We start from the raw sequence: 27,835 nt of genomic DNA, 5'->3' as shown, positions 1-27,835 counted from the left end.
TCATTTTCATATTGATCTAACATTTTTTATGAAGAGGCTCTCAATGTGTAAGTATTTAAGTTATACTTGGCATGCATAAAATACTAGAGAGCTGGAAAGGTTTCTCCAAACAGCAATTGCAATATTAAGCAGAATTGGATACACAGCCAATTTTTGTGGCTCTAAAGAGAAATTCAAAGAAATATTGAACTTCATTTCCTTACTTTCTCTATTTTTCATTGTTGATGGATCCTAATATTAAAACAGTACATTTTCAAAATATATTATATACCAAAAACGAGTATAATAACTGACATTGGAGAAACAGGTCATGATATACTAGAGAAAACTTTTGGATGCACTGTGATTTTCCCTGCGCTGAAACTCTAATAACATTCTGGTAGCATTTTGTTTTTCTGGGCTACTCTTCAGAGTCGTTCAATGAAGAACCGTCAAGCACAGAGAGCTGAAATTTGGTTGTATTTTAAATGGTTACGTTGGTGCTAAGTTATTGATATCCTTAAATATTTCTGGCTAATTCACATTACATCTGACCTGTATGGAGTGTTTACAGTGGGAAATGTAAGAAGAAACACAATACTACAATTTTAAATTAAAATGCATATATTTAAGCTGTTATCTCTCAGGATAAAACTTGACAGTTTCAGTGTTTTTAAAGAGAAGTTAAATGAAGTACACAAAAGTCTTTCAGTACATTTTGGCTTCAGTAAGAATGAATGAACACAGGAAATATGATAACATTTTAAAGTTCATTATTTAATAAATGGTGTATCCTCAGTTATTAAAAACTTTTAAATACTTTAGGATCTATGATGCTATTTGTGAACAGATGTGTAGTTATATTCCTCAAAGACATGAACAGATACCATCATTCAAATGTGCATCTATATGTAATATTTCTAATGTCAAAAATTTTAAATGAGATGAAGTTAATAAATTCATACATTACTTCTAAACAAAAGCAAATATCTAAATATTCTGTTAGATCCTTTAAATTTCTTAGAAATTGTTTTATCATAATCTTATGGATTATTGAAAATTAGGACAATTTTCATATATACTATACAGAGGTTTATTTTTTAATCACAGATCAATTTTAGTGTCTACCCTTAAAAATACCCTGAGATTATACAATATTTGACCGTCTGTTTAAATACAGGCTTATGTACATGCCACACACATGTTGCTGTTAGCTCTATGTTCAAATCTTAACATTTAAAGCTATTTTCTATACTTTTAGTGTTTTCAGTATGGATGCTCTTGGAAGACAGAAATTTTCCTTCTTTAGCTAATAAAAATAAGTCAGTGGAATTAAATGTAGTTGAAATGCTGAATTAAAAAAAAATCAGTGCAAGGATGCCTTGCTCATTTTCTGCAGAATGGATACCATCTCCATAGAGTTCGTTCTTGACCTTACCTGAGTAAGTACTTTAACTTAAAGTATGAGATGCACCTAGAGGGGTAATACATTGAGCTTAATAGGAAGACAGTTAATAACCTTTTTTCATCCTCGTGCACTATCAATCATGGCTGTCACCAGTCTGCTGAATCAAAGCAAAAGTGTTCTTCACAGATGACTGATTAGAAACGCAAAATCACAAGATCCATCTTCATGGTCACTTTTATTATAGTCATTTTTAAACTGACAGCAACCTGCTCAGTTTCAGCACACTGGGCATCACAAATAGTGTCACTCAGTGCAGCTAAGCATGAGAAGAGGTTGGTTGGATTATACTTAAAAATAATTAGTCCCTCAGCCCTTTGTGGAACCAAGAAAAAGGTGTTCCTCTTTCCATGCCCCCATTCCCTCCTCCCATAACTTGCTTTGATTCTATTGCATCATTAGCTTACCATCTTGAAGGGAGGCAATGCGAGATACAGTTTTATCCTTGTTCATTATCTAGGAATTAGGGAATGAATATGTCCACTTGAGAGTTACAGATAACTTTTTGTCTACTGCTTTTTGTCAACATCATGACAAATAACAACATTGCTACCCTTATAGTTAAGTTAAATAAGACTCTTTTTACGTAGAAATAGGTTTGTGGACTCAAGACTTCAGGAAATCTAGGTAGCTAGGTATTAGTAAATGATTCTTCATATAAGGACTCTTCTCAGTTGAAGGCATTTAATAGCATCACCTGAATGCTGTAACATTGGAATTACTGAGGTTATAACTCTCCAAATGCATAATGTTAAAGGTGGTCAAGATATTAACTATTAAGTAGCAATATAAATTCCCGATGTGCAACCCTGTATTATCTCCTTTTCATCTCTATAGTATTGAAAAATGACAAATTTGAAAAACCAACAAGTAGATGTACATCAAAATCTTTCAACTAGAGGGTTTGAAACAGTTCTGTCTGAATCAAAGGGTAAGGAACTTTGTCTTTACTTATAGTCTTAATTTTTATGCTACAAAGATGACCCCTTCAGATCTATTTCATGGCATTTTCATACATGCCTTTAGAATATTTTATGACACTATAGGGTATTAATGATACAAATATTTACATGCGAAAAATTTTTAATAGAACAATTTCAAAATAATGTTGTGATTCTTGTGCCCATTTTATAGGGTTCTTATTCATATTCAGAAAGGAAATTTCAGTTGGAGTTAAATTTTAATTTAGGAAATTTAACTTAAGTGCCCTATTTTAAATGTGTATAGAGTCAACATTTTCTTTCATCCCAAATGTTCATTTTCTTGTTAATAGCAGAACACACACACATACATAAAAAGAGGAAAAGGAGAGAGAAAATTTTTCAACAATATTTCTTTATATAACATAATACCTTCATATTCATTTCCAAACATGGTCATATTCTACCTTTAATATCTCTTTGTGAAGCTACCAGTTTTTTTCCTCTTTCTCTCTCTCTCTCTCTCTCTCTCCACACACACACACACACACACACACACACACACAGACACACACACACATCTGTATTGTTTTATTTTAGATTATGAGAATCCTTTTCTCTGCACAAAATCATAGACAAGATATACATAATGATATATTTGCATTTATACAGGTTATATAATTATACATATATAATGGCATGTCTGTATTTTCCACAAATATAGATACATAAACACACTCTTTATGTATAATAAGGCTATTATTAATTTCCTTAAATATTATACTTTATATATTTCTAGAGATACATGTACTTAAAATAAAGAAGTTATGAAACATCAGAGTTAACTATCCAGTTTGATTTTATAGTTTTAGCTAAGTTAGATTGTCTTAGATTTGGATAGATGTATGCATGAGTTGATATTTTAAAATATTTCCACCATATAAAAATTGATAGTGACAATACTCATTGATACATTGTTCAATATGCAAAATTTGGATTAAATGAAACGTTTATTTATAATCTTTAAAAACTATATAATTATATAGATGACAATGTAAATCACCTTAATGGGTTCACATTCAGTTTACTTTAACAATAAAAGCATAATTTCTCCTGACACAGTGTGCATATACATGCACACATGGGGGAGGGGTCTTTAGTTTGGACAAGTTCATACTTTAAAAAATGATAGTGTCCCATAGAATTCAATATTATTGCTTTTAAATTTGATTTTTAGTGTAAAAGATTCTTTCTGCCAGAATATTTAAGGACGAGAGATTTATTTGAAGTATCTGGACTCAGTGTGGCACTTTTTGCTACTAAAACTAATTCAATGAGATGATATGCGTGATATTTGGCATCATCTTGGTAAATCTATGCACACAGTCACAATGGATCTTGAATATGAATTTTTAATGTGCATCATAAATATGAGCACTTAAAAGGCTTATAAAAATTGTAGATCTAGAATCATGTTTTCCTCTATAGATGGGTCTTAATAAACTGGAAAACAATTTTTCCTTTATGTTTTAGAGATTTAATAAAAGCTACTTTTTAAAAAAATTTGTCTGCTTTGAAAGTTACTGTGGAAAATCATTGTTTGGAAATTTTATATTTTGCTATAATTTGAAAACAAAGCTCACATTTAAAACTTCATGGATAACTTAAAAAGTTTTTTTTTTGAAAAAAATATTGGCATCTTAATTTACCTGAAATGCTCATCTGACTATTTTGTTACTGTTTTGTGTGCATTTGCTTCATTGAGAATGTTCTTATATTTAAATGAATATATAAAGCATACAGTTTTATTTAATATAAGAATATCATATAATAAATGGACTAGCATGAAATTCTTATAATTCAGTTGGTAGAGATATACTTAATAGATAAAAACATATCCATCAAGGAATATTTTGAACCACAAAGACTAATGATGTTTATACATTTTCAGTTTGGCTGGAATTTATATTTGTGCGTTACATGGAGTATATGATGTATGCACACATATACACAATTACACCTAAATACTATCATGTCTCGATTATTGACTTCTCTAAATGGTAAAATGCTGTCACACACAAATATTACAATTATCTTTGCCATGCCTGCATTTATGCAACCTGAATATGCAATTATGGCATTTCTCTCTTTCCTGGAGTAGGATTTTCCCTTGGTACTGGAGTTGTTCTTTGTTGAATCTCTGTGATAAAAAAAAAGCTGTTATATGATTGTCAGTTTGCAATAAATGTGTGAGAAGATGTACGGTCAGGATAGACTGGCCATCTCTTGCCATGCCTTTTCTGCCTGGGCTTCAGGGCTCTAGTTCCCAACTAATGATATTTAAAGAGAAGATAAATGAAAGCAAAGGTCATACAAAAATCACCTTTAACATTTTATAGTAAAAAAGAGAAAATATTTAAATATTAGCAAGAATTTGTTATGTAATTCTATTTTAATTGCCTTCCTGTATTAATTTTCAAAATGCTATTATTTGCTATCACTCATTTAAAATTGACACTTTGTTCAACTCTTACTTTTTACTTACAAAGAAGATACAGTCCTTAAAAATCACCAAAACTGAAATTACTATTTTCTCTACCATTCATATTCCCCAAACCTTTCTGCCACTCAGCCACTAAAGCTGAAAGATACATTTGACCACAAATAGACTATTTTGATCACTATGCTTTCTTCTTACCTTGAATTTCAGTTTACAAAGAAATATGCAAATAGATTTAATGACAACTTTTCAAAATGCACTCTAAGATGTTCACGATGTTTTCAAGTAAAAATTTAGGATAGTAGGATATAAAGATCCCTTTTCTTGATAGCTAGAGCTTTTATATGTAAACCTTCACTTATGTATTACACAACCACTGAAGAATTTTAATGTATTGCAGTTCATTTTGCAATATTTGCGCAAACATTCAGAGTAGTATTATGTTGCTTAGTTATTTCATTATATTATATTTCACATTTAGATTTTCATTTGAATTTTCCTGTTTTCAACATTTGGATATCATCTCATTAACTATCATAAACCAGTAGTTTAAGGAGGATAATTCTGAAATGTAAACACCCCTTCTAGGATTTTACAGTATTGCCATGGAAGAGAAAGAGGGGACTAGCATTACTTTCCCCCAAACATTTCCCTGTTATGATTATAAGAAAAGATCAGATGCTGTGGCAATTTTTTTCATATGTGATCTTTCTTTAGAATTATTTTCAAAGTCAACTGTCCTTAGACCTTATTTTCATCTCCAAAAAGCATTAAGTTGTACTTCTTTGTAAAATATTTCTTCATAACATATCTTAGTTTAATTCACTTTTAGCAAAAGAAACACCCAAACCCAATCTGGAGACCTCCTTCCAACATAATTTAGCTGGACCTTTTCTTAGTAAAGGTTTTCTGGTTTTCATTTTCACTTCATATTCTCAAATAAAAGATCCTTTGTTGTCTACCATTTGATTGGACTTAATGAAAAACACTCCATTTTAACTTAACAGTATTTCCTTTTGAATTTATTATATTTAAGAACACTGTCAAAAATCAAACATTTAATCTCAGGTTTTTATATTTCAACATATATTACTATCACATGGCTCAGTGAGGTGATGTAAAAAGTATACTGAAAAGATTTCAAAAAGGAAAGCAAAAGCGAAAAAACCCGGCTTGATTTTATTATGAAACTAAATACTATAGTTAATGTGCAGATTGGGTACGGCCGCCGACTGTAAGGGCTAACATGTGACAGGGTGCCAACAGCCGAATTGTGCAGTATTGACTAAATGAGGTTCACTGATTTGTATTGAGGCTAATATCTTCTTTAAACAATTCCGTGTAAATTGTGCGTATAAAGTCATTGGAAGCTATTTCTCAGGACAGCCTCGCTGGCTAGCTACCTGCTGGAGTGAGGAAGATAATCAATAGGAAGAAATAGAGCTGAGCATGAGCCTGGGAAGCTTCAGAGCAGTTAATGCTGATAAAAGTAGATGATGTCAATATTTGGGAATAGCACAACTCTAGGATAATAGACAAAAGAGAAGTGCATATGTTGTAGGGTGTTCAAACAGGGGCAAAATTAAAGCCTAAGTGGCAGATGATGCCCTGGGCTGCAAAAGACATTATTTGTTGCAGGTATGGTTAAATTTCTCCTGAAATCCAAACAGAGAGAGACGTTATATGAAAGAGGTTCCTAACTTGTACCAGAAGCTTAAATACCTGTTTCCATTTCAGTGGTCAATAGGTTCCTGCCGATGACTTAGTATAGGAAAGCCTGTCCTCAAAACGATTGGCAGGCATATATTTTTGCATACGTAATACCATGTGTCTCATTAAGAAATTGTTTTTAATTCTCTACATTGCTTCTGAGGTAAAAAAATAAATAAAATAACATATAAAAGACAAAATGAAAATAGGCTGTCACTCAAAGAGTGATACCAAAGACGCAAGCAACCCTAACTGTCTTTGCATACGCTTGTGATTATAGCAGACACCTTATTTTCTAGAGGTAGTAGACTTATTGGAAGGGAGGTAATGATATATTTTTACTAATTTAATACTGAAAATCAGTTTTCCTCTTGCTGTCAGGCGATGAAATTTTGTTCTTCTGTGCTGATCTTTCTGTTGATGTATTATGACATAGTCTGTCAACATGAACAGATATGTGAAAGGAGATTGGGTGACTGAGACGTACAACCTGCATAGAATTCTTCTTGAATTTTAAGTATGTTATCATGTTTGGGTACAACAAGTAAGGTTGTGCTTGCTTTAAAAGGCTGTATTTTGATAGAATTTAAGCCCGAGCAAAACAGGTGGACTATGACAAGCCTCTAACTCTGAATGAGTGAGCCAAATCCAAAACACATATTTCTGAACACCTTTTAAAGAGCTCTTTCACATAAGTCGATTCCTTTAAAAAACAAAACAAAACACTACTTGCAAAATATAAAAGTTTCTTTACAAAGAGGAGCAATCAGTTCACGCACGTGTGATTATCAAACATAGGCATTTTCTCCCAAATTAAACAATTCCACAACTGTTACATGCTTTTATTGTCACAGATGTTTTTATTGTTTGGTGTTAGATATCTGGATTATATCAAGCGTATGATTTCGAGGATAGGTAAAACAGCCTAGCCTGAGAGTTTTTTTTTTACTTAAAACCAAGCTAACAAATGTTACTAGAAAAGTAAGCATATTTATCTAGCACCTAACATTTTAAACATTGTTTTTACCCATAAAAATACTGAAATAAATGCATTTTACCACTGCTTTTCATTTTATGATTTTATCTGGGGGAATAACTATTTATTTTGAGAATAATTTTTCATCTTTCCCAAGTCACACGTTGCAGTGACTAACCTGAGATGCAGGATTGCAATTAAAATCATTTCAAATCGCAAATATATGACCTTTGTAAACTTACTTACAAATAAAAATATTTGCTCAAAATAAAAATGTCAGTAGTTGTCATACATCTCCTCCTTTTATCTTAAATACAGAGAAATAAAGGATCTTTAGTCATTCCTGAATTCTAAAGAAGGCTTCGTTTCAAATAAAGTATGAATTTTGATTTAGAGACACAGAAAAAAAAATCCTTTAAGATCTATACTTCAACTAATTTGTTAATCTCGTGCTACTTTCAGCATTTGTCACACATATAGACCAGGAAATTGGCTCCATCGCATACTAGCTCTGTATTGAATTAAAAACCTCTACTGCAAAGGAGAGCATGATGTGGGGAAAGAATAAATTTAGTTCTTTCTTTAGCAATGCACATATATTTCCATACATTTCACATCCTAAGGGAGCCTATGAATGCATTCCATAAATACAAAACTATAAACTATAATTCCAGAAAAGGCAAAGGTTTATTTTTTTTTCTGATTTTAATATACCATTTAAGTTTGAAGATAGAAAATTAAAGACTTTCACACATTTTATTTTACTTCCTTTTTAGTAGACACCTTCAGTGTTAGAAATACATCTATAGCAACGGATCTTCGTCGCCTCTTCCGCTTGGATAACGTTAGCATGTTTAGATCAAAGCAAATTAAATATCAGTGGTAGCAAATTGAGAACAAAATGTTTTATGTCATTTGAATGTATGTTTGTGTTCAATTCACCAAAGTCCACCTTGGCTGATCTGGTAGACATTGTAGGCAAATTGCACGTGCGTGTGTGCACGTTGAAAGGAGTGTCCATTCCTATTTTCCTATTTCATATTATAGACGAGCCGAAAAGGTATCTTTGAATGAAGTGTGATAATAGTGGGGTGTTTTTAAGCAAGATGGGCGCATTTCTATTAAGATTTTGTGAAAATGAAATATGCCCCACAGGTGAAGGAGATTACTAACTCGATATAGACTTGCTATATGTATAGTTCACTACGCTTTCAAGTATTTGAATGTGTGACTGCGTTCTGAGGAGACAGTGCAGTGTCGTAGATTTATGATGGCCTCACGGAAACAGAGCTAGCAAAGATTATGGCATACTTGTTTAGAAAAACGGTGAACTGAAGGCTCCTGATTTACACTGACATATATCTAGATGAAACCATAGTTTGCAAATTGCCTTGAGGAGTCATCTTTTATTAAGTGTTTGATAGGTATCAAAATGTCCACGTCTATTGTAAAACACATCACGAATGCTGATATTATATTTGCAAGGATTCTCTTTTATATCTGTAGGTTAAAAATATTTTTACTTATGCATTTCTGTTTTCTAAATAACTGAAAAATTAATATCCAGTAAGAAAAATCATGTTATGTTAATAAATACATTTCATAATATTTGAAAACTAAAAGGTACAATGATATGCAAAAAAATTAAAATTTGACAGTAAATCTGCATATCAGTTAGGAAGTTCAAAGTCTTTAAGGCTTTTGCTTTTGGTGTTGGGTCTTTACATTTATGCTCTTATTCAAGGACTGTGCCTAAATTAGTCAACTTACAACCTGTCACTTCCTGACTCCTTCCCGTTTTAAGTGTTTAATCAACCTGGTCTTCCTTTGAAGGATGGGCTATTTCTCTCTTATTTTATAAAGCCAGTGAAGATACTCTTGACTGAATTCAGAACTGAAATTGTGAGCATATATGCTCATAGACTTTTTTTCCTATGGGAAGTCTAATCTGCATATGATCAGAAATGACAGAATGCATGATACAAACTTGTAATCATTCTGCTATACATTTCCGACTCCTGTGACTACTATTCTTTGCTAAGTTCCTTTTATTTTTATAATAGTCCATAGTGTCACCCTTCATATTTAGGAGAACTACGCCCTCCCCCCCCCCCCCCCGAATTCCACAGTACCAATTTGGACACTCCTACTTAGTCTGAGACATAAGTGTTTGGTGTTTGGGAAACACAATGAAATAACAGCTTTGAAATTGCTGGAATCACAGCTCGTTCCCAATCTTCATCCTGTTGCTTCCATCATCCTTGTATTTTATAGCTTAGGATTTTGGATGTTTAATGCTGGTATTGTGTAAAGTGGGTGTTCCTAGAAGTCACACTTATGAATTATTGTATGCCACAACTGCTTCGGGGCATAAAATTTCTCTAACAGACAGCAGCTGACAGATTGGAAGAAACTGGCTCAAAGTGTCAGATAACTTTTAACTGCTAGTGTGGAGTCTTGAAAGTATCTTTTGGGTCTCTGTTCTTAGGGATTTAGTAAGAACAAATGGAATGTATCTGAAACACATATTTCCACTATTGGCCTGCCCTTTTTGTCATAGCTCAGGATACTTTTTTGGAAAAATAAAAACTGTTAAAAATACATAGCATGAGATCTACCCTCTTAACAAATTTTGACCATTTAGATGCCCCATGTAAGTGGAATCATGCAGTATTTATCCTTCTGTGACTACCGTATTTCACTTAGCATATGTTCTCAAGGTGCATCAGAATACCTTTCCGTGTCTACTAGTAACCTACCTTCCTTGGAGGGTCCCAGTGAAGGGGCTCAGTTGAAATGTTCCACATGAAGTAAAACAGCTCATTTATGAAATGACTGCAGGAGACAGAAGGGGAGGGTCAGAACAGGAAAACTGATTCTCTTAGGTACAGAGAGCCTGGCGGTCACCATCTTCGTCATTGTGGACTGTTACTCACCATGTGCCAAGCGTATTGATAAGGGCTTTATTTACACTGTCATATCCATCTGCTGAGCTTCCCACTGGGGTGGTATTCTTATTATTCCCACTTTACAGGTGAAGAGAATTGAAGCACAGAGAGATTAAGTAACTCGCCCAAGTCTACAGAGCAGATCAGCACAAGAGACGAGATCCAGCTTTCTCTTCGAGCAGTTATGCTACTTTCCTAGTAGTTGCTTAGTATAAAAAAAGTGTTCTTTTCAATGAATACAAAGGAGTAAAATATAGTCTATGTCAGTGAGGGAGAAACAGCTCTTCAGTCTTCTAAGAAATAAGAGATAGTACTTTTCACTCTTGGCCATAGTTAGCTGACTGTCTATCTATTTTGTTCTGAAGAAGGATAAATGTATTGGAGTTAGATATACAGCCCAGGGTGTTGATGTCAGGATGTTGGATGTGGCAGGTTTAATCTTTGAGGTTCTTTTGGTGAGAGGGTGTCTAGAGCCTTATAACCTCAATGGTATAAATTCATTCTCAGGTTTGTGAAAGGGACACACAGTTAGTAAAATCCAAGTATTCCATATGAAAGTATCTGTTTCCAAGGACATGTTTCTGTAACATTAATGGCAGTTGTTTATGGTATGCACCTTTCTAAGAATAGTCTTTAGTTGTGGTTGTTGCATTTACATATCATTGCACAAGGTAAAGAATAAACCTACAGTACTGCCAGAGAATGTATTGTTTTACTCCATAGATTGGGTGTAGTGCTTAACTTCCTGTACTATCATTAACGATTGCTTTTATTATTTTCGTTGCATTCACTTTTATTCCAAAAAGACATTCACTAAAAACTACTTGACTTACTTACTCATAAAGTTGTGGATTATGTAAAAATTGGTCAGATACAGGCATATACTCTTTTTTTTTAGGTTTATTTATTTGTTTATTTTGAGAGAGACAGAGACAGAGCAAGTGGGGGAGGCAGAGAGAGAGAGAGAGAGACAGAGAGAGACACAGAGAGACACAGAGAATCTCAAGCAGGCTACGCACTGTCAGCACCGACACTGATGCAGGGCTCTAACTCAAGAACCGTGAGATCATGACCTGAGCTGAAACCAAGAGTGGGATGCTTAACCAACTGAGCCACCCAGGTGCCCCATACTCTGTTGTGCTAATACAAATATTTTGCTTCAATAAAAAAACTATGGGATTTATTTTTGTGTAGAGAATGCTCCACAGATAATAGGAGCTCAATAACAGTTAACTGAATAACTACGTATTTGCTTTAATTAAAATCTTATTTAAACAAGCCATAGGTCTTTGGTCCCAGCATTGAGCATTCAGATTTAGTAAGTTAAAAATTATTATTTTTTCCCCCTAGGTTGCCATGACAACGAGGATTGGACAAATACAGTTTGCTGGCACCTATAATGGTGGAAACAGGATGTCAGAGAGGTACACAATTTTTATTAAGCAAACAACAGAGCAAAGTATATAAGACTGAAAGCATTAGAATTAGAGAAAAGGAGGGTTGAATTTTAGCTCCAGTCGATACGGTGTTATGACCTTAGACTAGTTATTAACCTCTTCACAAGAGTTTTCCTTTTGTATAAAGTGTATATTATAATAACAGAGAGAGACACCTCAAGAGATGGGTTTTAAATATTCTGTGAAACAGCACAGGACTTGGCACTGTGAAAGTACTCAGTAACCATTACCTACCATGATTAATATTAGGGTATTTTAATGTCTATAAGCATATATTGGTTTGCTATTTGAAAAGTTCTGGTTTTGGCATGTTACACTAATGAATGATATTTCAAATCAATGACTTTTATTTTGAGGGTAGTCTTAAGCATCAAAGTAGACTCAAATCTGAGAGGGAAATATTTAAGAACAGAGATGTAATTCAGAATATGATGATCGTGCACACTTGTTGAGTTCATAAACATTAAACTGTAATAATTTGGTTTTATATGTGGTAGAAATAGTCTATAAACAAAATATAAAATTAAGTAGAATTTGCGTTTCATAGTTGGCATGGGATTCACATTTCTGAACTGTGCTGTGGCTACTATGGTGAATGAGATACTCTCTTTGTGTTTAAGAAACTTACAGTCCAATGGGATATTTATTGGCCAAAATTATGATGGAAGAGTGGTCGGGGAAATAGTATTTCCATGAAACTAGTTTGAGAGTGTAAAGTCAGGCATTTAATTTATGTCGCAGACTACTGAGAATGTCATGCTTTCTTCAAGACTGTGAAGGCCCTGCATCTGCCTGTATTGTGTGTATACGTGCATGTGTGTGTGTACATGTGTGGGTTCATGAATGAGAAAACAAAACGAGTCCTCTTTTATTCCAGCTCTCCTTGCTTTGTTTGTGGGAAGAGAAATCGCGTTTTCCTCTCTCACCCTTAAGTGAAGATACTATTTCTCTATAGGAACAATTACATGCATGCATAAACTGACACATAAGACTCATATAACACAGTCATGGAAACAGTGAAATCATTTATAAATAGAAAAATCTCTTCCACAGAAGAAGTTGTCTTTATGATAAGTTTGAAAAGAACCATTTTTTTAGAAGTTTCCTGCTTTCTTTCAAAGTCTGCTAGGCAGTGCCATACACAATTTTAGGGGGAAAAAGGCAAAAATCTTTCCTTTTAACTTTGACAGGAATAACAAATATCCCATCTCTTCCTTGTCCTTTGACTTGGGTGACTTGTGCCCTCGTGTGTGACCACTATGCTCCCCTCTGTTGACAATTACAAGCCAAGTATAGATGCTTGGCTGGCCTCTATGCACAGTTCAGATACGCTAGGATGTTTAGGATGATTTAGGTAGCAAAAGTATAGCTGTATGGGCACAGTATGGCCATCCTGCTGAATGAAACCGACAAAGAGAGAATGAGCACTCCTAAGTATTCCACCATATTTCCTTCATGAATAAAATGAATCAGATAAAAAATGAATTTAGGCTTCCCATCTAACTTCACTTCATATATTATTACTTAGGACTTCCTAATTGCTAAAGACAAAAACAACGACAACAACAAAAACCCAAAAAACGATCTTATACTAGATTATTGTTGATGAAATTAAACCCAGTTTTCATAGTTTATAACCTGTCTTTAGCAAATTCTCTGAGCAATATTAGGCATTATTGTCTATTCTGATTTGATATTAATGTTAAAAGCATGACTGACTGCCATCTGTTACCACAGGTATCATCTGATGGAAATGTTGATTCTTGACCTTCTCTCTGATACTCTGTCTGCCAAGGCAAAAGGAAGCAAATAAATCTGTAGTGTTGACATCTCCACACTGAACCATTGCTCCTTAAATGTACCTCAGGATGGAAATAAGGTGGGATATTTTCCAAATCTATTGAAAATCACTTGTTCCTAGACCCAAAGCCCAAGACTGAAATGTGCCTACATGTTAACAAGAGAAAGAAAAACAACTAGCTGGAAGAAAAAAGAAGAACATGACCAAAGCTTTGTTAATCGTATTTAGTCTTTCCATTAGCAGATTTACTCAGTCATATCATCAACATACCCTGGGTGCCCACAGGGTGCCTGAAATAGAGGCACTGTAGAACTGGGGGTACAGAATGGGACAAACTTGCAATCCCTAGCCCTTAGATAGGAGTCATAGGAACAGTTAATACTGGTACAATGTGATGTACCAGGAGAAGGTTCTTAGACAAGCTAAACTGAATTGTAATTTGATGTGTAGACATTGTACCATAGCATATTTCCATTGTACTGCAGACTTTTTATTAATTTTTATAGCCTAGATGTGTTCTATCTTAACCATTCATGCCCTTAAACTTATAAATTGTTTCTGAACTTTTGCTATTATAGAGAGCATTATTATTTAAACAGTGGAAATTTGAAGATTGTCTCAATGTCCAATAATAAAGAAATGGTGAAATAAATCATGGACTATATAACATTAAAGTGATTCTTGCCGGCACTTTCTAATGATTTAAAAATGAAAAAGTAAATTATACACACACGTTTGTATATTAAGACTTCAGCAACGTAAAATCTTATTTATGAACAAAAATCTCATGAAAATTTTGTCTAGAAGTTTGTGCATTGTCTAATATACACACTGTTTTAATTAACCTTGCTTTAATCTTGATGAACTGTAATAGTTTATATGTTTGTACACACTCATTACTCCCTTTTTCATACATCTGAAAATATTTCCTTTTCTAAATTAATTTCACTCCCAATTTCTGTCATGCTCCATGGAAAAAAATTCAAAAACGTGTGGTAATTTAAGATTAAGATTCATAGGGGCGCCTGGGTGGCTCAGTCGGTTCAGCATCGGCTTCAGCTCAGGTCATGAACTCACGGTTTGTGAGTTTGGGCCCCATGTCAGGCTCTGTGCTGACAGCTCAGAGCCTGGAGCTTCTTCGGATTCTGTGTCTCCTCTGTTCCTCCCTCGTTTGCACTCTGTCTGTCTGTCTCTCTCTCACTCTCAAAAGTAAATAAAGATTAAAAAAATTAAGATTAAGAATTATATTAAATGTGTAAGTCAATTTAGAAAAATCGAATAACCAATACTTATGAATAACTTAATAATTTATTTGAACACAACTGAATTTTCTGGCACAGATCCAGAAAGAATAATAATCCCTGCAAAGGGATTGAATGGAAACATAATCCCCCAAACGCCTGCATCTTCTCCTTTTCCCTCATCCGGCTCTAAAAAGCAAGATCCTTCCACAAACACACTAAAACTTACTGTCTCTGTGTTGCTAATGGTTACAGACGAATGTTCTACAACATGGGAATAGTTACCCCAAACATTAAAATATTTAACCAATTAAAGGTTCCTTAGATTAACAAACACCTGCAGGAGAAGACATTAAACCTGAAAGTCCTTCCTATCTCATGACCAATAATGACTTGTCAGATTTTCTAACACCTGAGATTTCAAAATATGGGTGTTGATGAGAAAGGAACCATTAATTCTGTGTCACAGTTCAGATGTGGGAAAAATAGATCTAATCTGTATCATAAATTTAGAACTTCAGATAGCCTAAGGGATTCAGAGCATCTGTAGAGAGAAGCCCGTGGAAGTGTTGTTAACAAACACTGCTTTTCTCTGTTGCAATTTTGTGTGGGGACCTTGTGTTTGTAGGGTAAGTGTTTATATTTGGGCCATATCAGTTCATCCCTTGATTCTCCATTTTTGCCTTATCCCAGTTAAGATCTCTGCTATCCGCTGCCTTCGATTTTATATCCAACCCACATCTTGAGTCATCTTGTTAGAGTTATGATTATTGGTAGCTTTCTTCATGTCATTTGTTATACCATGCCTATACTTTGTACCAAGCACTAGGTTGCAAATTTTACATATGGTATTTTATTTACTCCTCAAAACAAACCTGAAGAGTACATCGCATTCTGGATTCCTATCGAATTTTTACCAGTACTCTTGTTTCCCATCTCCCTTACAACTTACAGTTTTGCTGTATGTGGACAACTTTCCAGGTGATCTCTATAGCTGCACTGTACTCCAGAATCTACATTCTTTCATTAATTTCCACCTGCTAGTATTGCCAATGAGTGACTCAGTGAGTTTTGGAGCTCTCTCCATGGTTAGCATCTGGATCTAGGTCAGATGTATCTTATCCCATAGTCTGTTGTCTTGTCTTGTTTTGTCTGTCTGTCCATTGGTTCATCTGTTTATTTAATATGTCAACAAGGATAAGAAAGAGGAATTCTAATTCTGATGCTTTCAAAGACCCATAAGGAGACAGTTCTTACATTCAGTGTTGATACTAACATCGAAAAATGTGCCCCCTTAATAGTGTTCATAGTTGGAGATTCTTGAACAAAGTGATTAGTAGTCAGGTGCGTGTCTATTGTTCTTGTATTTCTACGAATTTGGCCTGATACAGTTTCAATACATTACAATGCACTATGGGTTCTCAGTAAATAATCACTGATGGATGTTACCAATGGAAAGATATTTAGGAGGGTGGAAGAGAAAAATAAATCACAGGAAAAAGAGTACTAGACTTTAGGATACCATGATTCAATTTTTGACTAAACTCTATATTAGCTGAGTATCTGAGAAAGTTTATTAAACCTTTTGGGTCTTTGCTTCTTTACATTTAGAACATGGGTTATATTATTAACTTATGAATAAGATCCACAAGTTCATGTATAGAAAAGGCTATGAATTCAGGATGGAAATTGGATCTGAAGTGGCAAAAAAACCTAATGGAATACTCAAGAAATTTGTGTTGAATAAACAATTGGTTGAATCTGAATCCCTGTATCATTCCAAAGATAAAACATTATGCTGCAGACTGAAAATTTGATGTTAAAATGAGAAATAAAATAGATGGAGAAAAAAATAAAATACAGCAGATTGAGAAGATAATTAGGGAAAGACACTAATTTGTTAAGGGTTGAAAAGAATGGATAAATTGAAAATTAATGAAAAAAATTCAAAAGGAAAAGAAGCAAAACAAAGACTTTGAGTAAAAGCAAACATATCATAATAAAATAATTAAAAAATTAAGTATGGACCTTAAAATAGATATATCATACTATACTGCACTGTACTACACTAGTAAACTTATTGAGGTTAGTAAGGCATGATTTAGCTTTGAAGCTTAATGTTGGCTAGAAAGTACAGTCTACATGTATATAGTCTTCAAAATTAAAGCAAAATTTTGAGTTAGAGTTTGAGACCTAAATCAGTTTTGCATTTGGTGTGAATATACTTGCTACAGTACTCAAATGAGATAGGTATACACCCTGTTGCAGAATGGAACTTGAAATAGCTTGGTTTTCTAGGATGCTTGCAAATAACGTATTGCATGCCATTAAGTTACTCAATTTTATATACACATGAATCATTGACTACCCAAGATTTCATGATACCAAATTTGCATTTTACGTATTTTCCAAAATAGCAAACATATTTTAGGTAGGTGGTAGAGTTTTCATTCTAATTGCAATGAAATTTCATTTTGTTCCGTGTTTAAGTGAGAATTCTGCTTCAATGGTGATTTTCTTTAAGTTACTCATTAAATTTCCCTCCTCTTGTGTTAAGCTTACTTTTCCTAGTACAGTATTATAAAAATTAAAGCTACCAGAACTTAGCATATAAGGCGAAGAATATTTTAAATTCCTGAAAGATAATATTTTGTCACTTAAATTCAGTTTTGCCTGGTTTTGGTATAGTATCCAAATAAAATAGATGCTTATGTTGTTGCAAAATATAAGCTCAGCTTTCCAGAATGGATACAAAATGAAGGCAGTTTATATTTCAAAAGAATTATACAACTAACCGCTAATAGGCACCAAGACATTTTTCAGAACCCTCTTAAAAAATAAAAAGAAAAGAAGTTATAAAAATGTTGATAATTGTTTAGAGAAATTCATCTGGAAAGAAAACAAAGTCAGCTGTCATAAAGGAGTGCTATGTATCTTTATTTCAAAAGGCTTAGGTTACTTGCCATTGAGTGGGCAGAAAGAAAAAAAACATTCTTTTTCCAATAGCCTAAATACCTATTTCATATTTCATTATTTCACAATTCACTGTGTATAGTTACATGATACCAGTATATATCAAGCATGGAAAAATTTTTATAATGTCTTTATGGCAGATGTGACCATTGTTTTAAAAACCAAGGTAACATCATTCTCAATAGATAGAAATAATTGGTTTCATACTTTTAATAAAATTGGTTAAATTAAGTGGTCCATGAATACAGTTGAATTACCTTTTACTATGAAGATTAGTCAAAAGTGTGTGAATCACAAAATAATTTATCATGCAATTTCTGATTATATTCTGGCAAAAGCAATAGTGTTTACAAAAAATGTGAATTTTTATGAATCAATACATCCTAAAAAAAACCTAAAGACTATGCTTTCCCAATTTTAGAAATCACATATAACTAAATTTAACAAAAGCACAATTCCTCAACATAAAATTGTCCTTGAAAAGGAAGTGCTAATAGAGGCTGGATGGCTCAGTCAATTGAACATCTGACTCTTGATTTCTGCTCAGGTCATGATCCCAGGGTCCTGGGATAAAGCCCTGTAGTTGGCATCTACACTGAGCTTGGAGCCTGCTTAAGATTCTCTCTCTCTCTTCCTCTGCCTCCTCCTCAAGTGTGTGCATACGTGCATACTCTCTCTCTCTCAAATAAATAAATAAATAAATAACTCATAGAAGTGTGGGGTGAACTCGATTTATAGTCATAAGCCATCTACTTTATTTATGCCTTAAAAATGTAGGTTTTTTTTTAATGTTTACTTATTTTCGGGGGAGAGAGAGAGACAGAGCGCAAGTGGGGGAAGGGCAGAGAGAGAAAGGGAGACACAGAATCTGAAGCAGGCTCCTGGCTCCCAGCTGTCAGCACAGAGCCCAATGTGGGGCTCAAACCCAGCACCATGAGATCATGACCTGAGCCAAAGTCAGATAGATGCTCAACAGGCTGAGCCACCCAGGCGCTCTAACAAATGTAGCTTTTTTTGATGCAAATTAACTCTGGTATCAATTTTGGAAATCAGCTGAGTAAATATCTCCAAAGAGGTATTTGGGAAAATGATTAGCAGGAAGTACAGCTACCAGAAGAAAATGGGAGGTAAGCGGGGGAGAGCAGAAATATGCTTTGAACCAACAAAAGGACTTGACAGATGTTTTCTGTCCCTCCGATTAACCAAAGGTAACCTGCAAAATTTTCACTAAGAGACAATTGTTGATGGAGTTTTTGGCTAAAGGAAAATCATGGCGCATTTTGACTTCTACTTAGCATTCCCACTGAGTAGGTCTAAATATTTCAATGGATGTAGTCAACCAAATTCCACACAAATATTTCCTAATTGGGGAGATCTCTGATCCAGAGATCCATGTGGATGTGTTATGAATTGCATAAAGTCCTATGCGAATTCTGACACGCTTTTATATACACACAAAGAGAAATACAAATTTATAATCTGTTGGTATGACTCCTACAATCATTTTTTAATAATTAAGAGCAAATATAAGAGCAAATATAATCATACTAGAGAGATTTTACTGATTGTTTTAACTCAGAGGATCTGATCAATATCAGAAGTGAGCCCTATTTTCCTTGCCTCACAGACTTTTTCTTATTTTGCTGATATAAATTAATCCCAGTGTTGTTGTGATGGCAATGGAGGGGTGGGGGGGTGAGTGGGTGGAACGGAGATGTTTTATTTTTCATGGGAAACAAAATATGTTGTTGCTGACTGTATTTGACAACATCTCTGTATGGATGGCGGGGATAATTATCAGACTTATGGACTTGAGCAAGTGTTTCCTTAATTGTCCATCCAGCTGGTACTCTCAGAATTTTCCCAGCTTTTGTGTTTTTGATCACGTAAACAATGAAAAAATGAAAATACCTTGGGAGAGGAATTGCAAAGCCGTCAGTTGCTAAAATCCCGGTTCCACAGTTTCAGTATGTACCAATTCTTAGAAAGAAGGAGAATAGAGGAACTGAGAAAATTTCTCTCAGCTAGGAAGAGTAACAAGAGCTCCGTCTTGGACAAGGAGCTGAGTGGGTAATAGCACTTCAGTGATGAAAGCAGCACAAAACAAAATGGGGCAAGTGCAAGGGAAGGAAGACAAAAAGAACAAGAAACAAACAAAAAAAGTCTCTGTATATTAATATTAAAGGTGGTGGTGAAAACGTATGCTTCTAAATACAATCTAAATGTTGAGCCAACATTTGAAAGCTTCTTTCATTGAAAATTTTAAATTAATTTCTGCTGTGTATGTGTTCATAAACACATAATGTATGACAGCATTTACATTCTACTTAGAAAATAAACCAAATGCAGATATTGTTTTGTCTTATGCTCTTTTGTTGACTTTATTCACAGCAACAAAACGATACCATCATTTTTATGTGCCTCGTATGCAAAACAAAATTCATTCATCTGTGTGGTCTACTGATGGGAAATAAAATCAGATACTTCACTTCCAACAAGCAAAAGAAAAATCGATTGTGATTCCAAGAAGACATGAACTCAACTGGTAAGGAAAGATTTGTTTTACAATTTTTAGAAAGAATTTTCAGGAGCATCCTGTAAAAAATGTCAAATGCCAGAGCATATTCTTTACTGTTAAAATTTGATTATGTCATTATTATTGTAACAAAACCATAACTGGCACATGAAGGAAAGCATTCAAAATTGGGCAAGATGCAATTTCATGAATGTTAAAATTTCCTTCTGTGTACATAAAAAATAAAGGTCAGATGTCATTGAAAAATGGCACCTCTTATATTTTGAGCTCTACGTTATTAGACTGTTAGCTTCTTGAAGACCAAAAAGATACTCTGGCTTATACTTTCCATTCTTGCATAAACTTACTTGATCATATTGGCTTTATTTGTGTAGGTAGGTACAGCTTTGCTTCACCTGTTCTGTGTTCATTTCTAAACTTAAATTCTATAATCTAAAATATATGCCAACTTGCAAAGAGTTTATTTTTCTGTTTTGTTTCTATTTCTGCTCTCAGGTTTGATTTCCTGGTAGAAAACATTGCATTTTGTGATGAGATGGCATTGAATATAACGAAGTTTAATTACCACAATTGTTTGATCAATTATTTGATTTGGGGATTGGCCAGTGGGATTGAGGGGTCAGTCACAAGAATTTTATATTAAAAGTAATTTGGGAGAAAGGTGCTGTTCCATTTATTCCTGCCGGTCAGTGATGGGGTGAAATCTGAAATCTTTCACACATCGGGGCAATGAAGCTGTCAATGCTACCCTCAGATGTTTCTAAATGGTTGCATTTTAGACCTTGTAGATAAAACCTCTATATATGTCCTCACAAAAAAGACTTACCTTGCGTGGCAAGTCTAAAATCATCAATATTGAGTATCAGTATAAAGTCACACACCGCGCTATTTATAATCGCTGCATTTAATGTTTTGGGATCGGTCATTGAAATCATTAACAGAGAAGTTTTTTACATTTGCCTTGGGCACAAAGGTTTTTGTAAACTGGTTTTTAAGAAGACAAGAGACCTAAAAAAGGAGAAATAATATGTATTGTTTAGTATGCATGTTCCACACTCAGGTTTATTGATATGTTCTGCCTTTTATAAGATGAATACTATGACAAATGACAGAGAAGAGATTGTACGTCACTATCTCTGTTCTATCTATGTACTGCCAGTGGGCAAAGATTTCTCATTTCATACATCATTTACAACTTCCTACAGTAATTTTACACAGTTCATATCCTTGGTACAAGGCATAGCAATTATCTATACACATATATGCATGCAGGCATACCGAGTATGAAAACCATGCAGTTCTAAAGAGCTCCAAAGTTCATACACTGCAGCCAGTAAAAGTTGGTATAAGCTTTCTTATTTAAACTGATGCCCCAGTGTTACCTGTGGAACAGGTCGTTTCAGGAGGTCTTCTTTTAGAATACTGTTTGTAAAATATCGTTTTCAGTTTTTCCAATTGCTTTCGTATCCCAATCGTTATTTTAAGATGTATGTAAAAATACGTTCCCTCTTCCATACAATTTTACCCCTTTGTCTAAGAAGAATAAGAAAAATACAACATTGCATTCTGGAATAAACAAAAAGCAATCCTAAAATGTAGACTTTCAATTTTAAATGGGAATAAACATTAGAGTTGGACAGCGTTTGGTTATTTTAGACTTTCTAAAATTATTTCAAGTTCTCATAGTTCTACTTTTTCACCTAATATAGTACACATAACATCTATAGAGATGGTAAGTTGTTAAACTGTTACATACTTTATAATCTCCAGAAATAAATTCAGAACTCTTTCATGTGTTATCAATAATCTACAGTTTATTTAAAATTTTTGAATTTATGTTTTTTTTCAAATTTCATTATTTTTTAATATTCTGGCCTTCATTATTTGTGGTTAGAATCATGCACGATAACTATCTAGTTTCTTTCAAAAGTACAAAAAGTAATGATTCAAGTTCAGCAAACACAATGAATCCCACTTGCTGTTTATTAATAAATTCATTTTCAAAAATTATTTGATGTATTGACATGCTGTATACCTACTCCTCCACAACCATGATTTCTTAAGATTCATCCCTTTCTTTTGGGAAATTACTTCTTCCAATTTCCTTTTATTAGCCTTACTTGGTATCTGTGGTGTATCAGAATGCATAAATCTATATATGGAAACTAAGATTTCTCATGCTTGGGTCCTTGTATTTAAAAAAAAAATTTTTTTTAACGTTTATTTTTGATACAGAGAGAGACAAAGCATGAACGGGGGAGGGTCAGAGAGAGGGAGACACAGAATCTGAAACAGGCTCCAGGCTCTGAGCTGTCAGCACAGAGCCCGACGCGGGGCTCAAACTCATGGACCCCAAGATCATGACCTGAGCTGAAGTCAGCCGCTTAACCAACTGAGCCACCCAGGCACCCCTTGGTCCTTGTATTTTAGGATAAGACAAGAACACATGACTTGTATGTTCTGCCTTTGTCACTCTCCATTGTTAAGGTTTGATAAATGCACAAGAAATTACAAGTCTTTCTTTATTAGTAAAATTCAGGAGAATAGATTGACGAAGCTATTCTGTCACTGACTGTTTTCTTGTCCTTGAATTGGTCTCTCCCTGCACTTTAATATTTCACCTGTAAAATGAAGCAAACTGGATGATTTAAATTTTTTTTTTAATATAGGTAAATTTTTTTTCAGTACACAGGAAATGTTATATGCATGGAAACCAATTTTGCAAGTTCCTTTTAAGGATACAAAATAAAATCCCTATGTTTTAAATTTGAGATTGTTTTAATAGCTACTGTAATTTAACTTCATTTGCCTATAATCCTAGTAATGTTACAGTCAATGACAAATTGACTGGTTACCGCTATAGAAATAGCTCCAGTGTATCTTAACTTTATGGATAGTCACATTAAAAACAACAGGCTAGCATTTTCATTGAACACTCAAATCCACATATCTGTTTTTCATAGCTAGTTGGTTTTTGAAGACTTTTTACTAGGCATTATAGAATGTCTGAATAACGTAGGAATAAAATAAATGCCCATTCAAGTGTGATGTAGAGTTTTAAAATGAAGAATTCAGTCAAAAGTGGTTCTTTTAATGAACTTAAACATGGAATGGTTGTTAAACAGCCACACTGATAAATGCTTTATAGCACTGACCCTAAAGTAACAGAAAAAGTTATGATAGCATTACGGACACCACATATGTAGAAAAGTCACAACAAATTTCTAAAAGCTAAGTCATTTCTTCCTTTCTAATCTTAAGCCATTTTGACTTCATTTTCTATGTACATATAAATAAAGAATGAATGGTGTTTTAGGTAATAATTTTTTTTTAATTATAATATTAATGCCATGATCAGATCTCACTTCTTCCTTACTGATGTTATACTAATACTAAAGATGTTTTATCACTCCTTCCTTCAATAAATATTTATTGAGGTTCTCCTATTACATAAAAAGTAACTAAACCTTACCTAACTAAACTTATTTAGTTTGAGAATAATTAAATTCAGCATCAGATTCTTGCCATAACAAAGAAGACTACATGTACTAGTTTTCTATTGTTGTATAAGAAATTACCCTAAAAGTGGTAGTTTGAAACAACAGATATTTATTATCTCACAATTTCTGTGATTGGGAGTCTAAGGACAGTTCAGCTGTGTCCTCTGAAAGACTGCAATGGAGATATTGTCAAGGTTGAGTTCTCATGTGAATGTTCAACTAGGGAAGGATCCATTTACAAATTCACTTAGGTTAGTGCTATAACTCATTTTCTTGTGGATGTAGAACTGAGGTCCTCATTTTCTTGCTAGCTCTTAGCTGGAGGTCCATACAGGCCATTGGTTCCCCTCAGCACCTCACCGCATTCCAACATGACTGCTTGTGTCATCAAAGCCAGAAAGAGCAAGAGACATTTCTGCAAAATGGGAACTATGGCCTTATGGAAGTAATCAAATAACCACATACATGTCACTAATGCATTCCATTGCTTTTACCATATTCTGGTGGTTAAGAGTACACCACAGATCTCATCCACACTTAGGGAAAGGAGATCACATAAGGTCATGGACATCAGGAATTAGGGATGATAGAGGACACTTTAAGAGTCTGCCATATTATATAAAGCAATGGTCTAGGTATAATTAATTCACTTTCAAATAAATAAACAAAAACGAATGTAATTCAAATTTTTTTTTGCTTGGAAATTAGGAAATTTGGCTTTCCCATTAACAAGTTGTATGCCTCTAAGTAACCTGAGTCACCTCTCTGCTCGCGGAAGGGATTAGTTCCGTATCTGAAAATGGAAGGGACTGGATTGGAATGATTGCTAAAATCCTTCCTCAGCTCTAGACTTCCATAAGGCCTAGAATATCTGGAATGCATAGAATATTCAGTGAACTAAATGTTTTACTTTTTACCCTCAACATTTACCCACAAGTTTGTCTTTTTAATGGTTTATATCAAGGAGACTTAATCTATCTGGATTTCAATTTAATTTGAATGTATTTTTTAATGTCTACTCTGAGCAAGTTGTGGAAAATAGTAGTTACTGGTGAAGAAGCTGGGTTCTGGGGTCAGATGCTTCCATTCAAATCCCAGCTCTTCCTCTCATCAACTGAGTGACATTGGGCAAAATATTTAAGCTCTCTTCATCAGTAACATGACATGATAATGGTACCTGAGTTAGAAGACTGTTGCCTCACAAATACTAATTTTTTTCATAAATATTAGCTATTGTAGATTTTGTCATCATTACAATTTAATGCTATTAGGTTAGGCAAGGAAAACACATACAAGATGAATAATAAAGTTTCTCTGCCTTCAAGAAATGCACAGAAATGGTGCTTTATTGAAATATTTCCTCTTCTAGGTAGAATATGTCATTATTAAAAATGTTTTATTCCCCTTGGGACTTATCAGTAACCAGGATATAGTTGAAATTCTTGTTTAATGTGATAAATATAGTTATATTAATAATTGAATAATTTCTGTTGGATTTTGTTCAACAATCTCAGAAAGAATTAACTAGGGCACTTTTTTTAATATAAAGATAATATCTACCTTATGAAATGTTCATTTTAATTCTGTATATTCTGTTCTTTTGTGAGCAGATTTCCAGGTAAAACACTTCATGGTTATTAATAAATGGGCCATATATAAATTATGCATTAAGAAAAAATGAAAGACAAAAGCATTGAGCCTCTCTTTTGCTAGTTAGAGGAAGCAGTTTTACTGTCTGACATTGAAGACAAGACAGTCAGTATCATTTCATAGAATTACAAGCAGCCAGATTCATACCCCACCTCATCTTTCAAACTCTCTTTTGTTCTCTACGCAGAAAATCACATGGAATGAAAAATAACCATGGAGGGACAACCATTTTGCTCTGGAAGAGAAACCTTACCCGTACACTTTCCTGAAATTATTTTGAGCACATGGTCTTAGGTTTTTAGTCTTTGAACTTTTCCTGTGACACAGGAACAAACCCAACAATCCAAAACTGCAGAAGTCAGACAGCGAGAAACTCTGATAAAAGTGGCCATCTTTGACAGCTGACAAACATGAGTATGATGAAGCGTGGCAAACATGGATGTGGTTCATGAATATGTGTATGTCTTTTGAGAGGACCTGACCAATGAGATGTATGATAGATCACTGATAAATCTCTCTTTATTTTTAACTTCGAAAAGAGGAAGGAAATATCGAGAGTTGAGAAGAGAAATACTATCAATTAGGTGCATTCTTAGTTGTTAAAAATCACACCAAGTCCTTTTGAGTAAGCTCCCTATCTGAAATTGTCTCCTTGCTTTACTTCTTTCCTTCTTTACTTTATCTCTTCATTTGGAATGTCAGATCCAAAATGGCAAGGATCTTGTATGTTTTGTTCATCATTTTAACCCATTTCCAATGTTGTGTAGGTGCCCGATAAAAACTTGCCCAGTGAATGAATGCAAGAGATTTAGATTTTAATCTAAGTAGCCGGAAGACCTTAGGATAATCACTTGACTTCTTGGAGGCTCAATTTCTTTACTTTTAAAATAGTGGCATAGGGGGTGCTTGGCTGGCTCAGTGGGTAGAGCATGCAACTCTTGATCTTGAGGTTGTGAGTTCAAGCCCTATGTTGGGTGTAGAGCCTATTTAAATAAGATAAAAAATGATAGCATAGACTAGATGGCTAATGTTACTTGCAGCACTAATATTCATTGATGGTATGCATGATTCAGATGTTCACATGATAACCAACTAATGTTTTTTTTTTTACAAGAAACTTCACTTATGTACAGAGTTTATTGACCAATCTTTTTTCTTAATGAAACATTTATCCAAGATCCAGTGATTTATGATGTTAATTATCAATGCTCTAATCAGTGTCTACTTGTTGTTTCTGATTAAACCAAGTTTTTTGTGTGATGAATCCAGTTTGGGCTATTTAGATGCCCAAAGAAGGTAAAAATGAAAGATTCTCTTACATTCACACTGAAGGTTCTTTTAAAATTTTTAAGTTAATTTTTTAAATGGTGATTTTAATTTCTACAGATTTCTACAAAATTCTAAATTTAGATTGATCTCTTTGATAGAGAAAAAGAGAAAACTGAGAGATACCTAGGTGTTTCCAAATTCAGCAGTGCTATGAACATCTTGGATGAGTTGATATTAGAGGAAGCTTCATTTATCTCTTTTGGTATTCTGTGTGATGAATGTAAATTCAATATTATACTGAATACTTTTGAATGGATTTGTTAGCTGATCATAACTTCACTGCACAGTCTGGTGATTGAATTTACAATTGTGGAAAGATATTGCTGATACTGGTGAACAACAGATAGGTTCCTTTGGCCTCGTGATGCTGTTTTAATTTTTAATTGTCCATGTGTTTCTTGAGTGCCTGAGGACTGTACACAATATTTTAACAAGACCAACATATAGAATTCCAAATAAATTTCATTTCAAATATAAACACTTAACAGGTTGATAGAAATGTAAAATAAATTATTATATATTGAAAATGACTAAAGTCTTTGGTTTTGCTATTGTAATTACAAATAGGAATGTGAAAAATGAATAAACACTGGAGGACAGCAAGTGCTATAATATTCATGTTTAAAGAACACTATGTTCATATTAAAAACTATGTTCTTGGGGCGCCTGGGTGGCGCAGTCGGTTAGGCGTCCGACTTCAGCCAGGTCACGATCTCGCGGTCCGTGAGTTCGAGCCCGGCGTCGGGCTCTGGGCTGATGGCTCAGAGCCTGGAGCCTGTTTCCGATTCTGTGTCTCCTTCTCTCTCTGCCCCTCCCCCGTTCAAGCTCTGTCTCTCTCTGTCCCAAAAAT

The 27,835-nt window shown here is 34.1% G+C and overlaps 1 long non-coding RNA gene across 3 annotated transcripts in view; it reads left to right on the top strand.

Annotated features, from left to right (window-relative positions):
* LOC122495506 overlaps nt 1–27,594 on the top strand; it is a 39,366-nt gene extending 11,772 nt beyond the window's left edge. The window contains exons 3-6 of one of the 3 annotated variants that reach the window (XR_006300479.1): nt 11,849–11,922; nt 13,693–13,834; nt 20,362–20,515; nt 25,844–27,594. This is a non-coding gene — a long non-coding RNA (uncharacterized LOC122495506). The remainder of the gene's footprint in view (nt 1–11,848; nt 11,923–13,692; nt 13,835–20,361; nt 20,516–25,843) is intronic. The other 2 variants (XR_006300478.1, XR_006300480.1) reach the window with 2 other exon arrangements.
* The last annotated feature ends 241 nt before the right edge of the window (nt 27,595–27,835 follow it).

The sequence above is a fragment of the Prionailurus bengalensis genome, chromosome F2 (genome assembly GCF_016509475.1).
Source record: "Prionailurus bengalensis isolate Pbe53 chromosome F2, Fcat_Pben_1.1_paternal_pri, whole genome shotgun sequence".
Lineage (NCBI taxonomy): Eukaryota > Metazoa > Chordata > Mammalia > Carnivora > Felidae > Prionailurus > Prionailurus bengalensis.
This window is presented reverse-complemented; position numbering and strand designations above follow the sequence as displayed.